This window comes from Mus pahari, chromosome 15, assembly GCF_900095145.1.
Source record: "Mus pahari chromosome 15, PAHARI_EIJ_v1.1, whole genome shotgun sequence".
Lineage (NCBI taxonomy): Eukaryota > Metazoa > Chordata > Mammalia > Rodentia > Muridae > Mus > Mus pahari.
The window spans coordinates 56,789,976-56,790,789 of NC_034604.1; positions in this window are offsets into that span (position 1 = coordinate 56,789,976).

The window sequence follows — 814 nt, forward strand, 5'->3', positions numbered from 1 at the left end:
TTTTTTTTTTTTTTTTTTTTTTTTTTTTTTTTTTTTTTTTTTTTTTTTTTTTTTTTTTTGGTTATTTTATTTATTTACATTCCAAATGTCCGACTTCCTGGTTTCCCCTTCGCAAACCTCCTATTCCATTCCTCCTCCTCTCCTGCTTCTGGGAGGGTGCTCCCCTATCCATCCATCCACTCCCACCTAACTGGTCTAGCATCCCGCTATGCTAGGGCCTCAAGCCTCCCATTGATGCCCGACAAGACCATCCTCTGCTAGATATGTAGCCAGAGCCCTGGGTCCCTCCATGTATACTTTGGTTGGTGGAGCTTTGGATGGTCTGGAGCTTTGGATGGTCTGGTTAGTTGAAACTGTTCTTCCTATGAGGTTGCAATCCCCTTCAGCTCCTTCAGTCCTTCCCCTAGCTCTTCCATTGGGGTCCCTGGGCTCAGTCTGATGGTTGGCTGTGAGTATCTGCATCTGTATTAGGTGCTGGTAGATCCTCTCAGGGAACAGACATACCAGGCTCCTGTCAGTAAACGCTTCTTGGCATCAGCAGTAGTGTCAGGGTTTGGTGTCGGCAGATGGAATGGTGGTGGTCTCTGGATGGCCTGTCTTTCAGTCTGCTCCACACTCCCCCCCCCCCAACACATTTCCTTTAGACAGGAACAATTCTGGGTTAAAAATTTTCAGATTGGTGAGTGGCCCCATCACTCAACTGAGGGTGAGGGGGGTGTGCCTATCTACTGGAGGTGGTCTCTACAGGTCCCCTTTATTGGGTATTTTGGCTAATGGCATCCCTGCTGAGTCCTGGGAGCCTCTCACTTCCCTG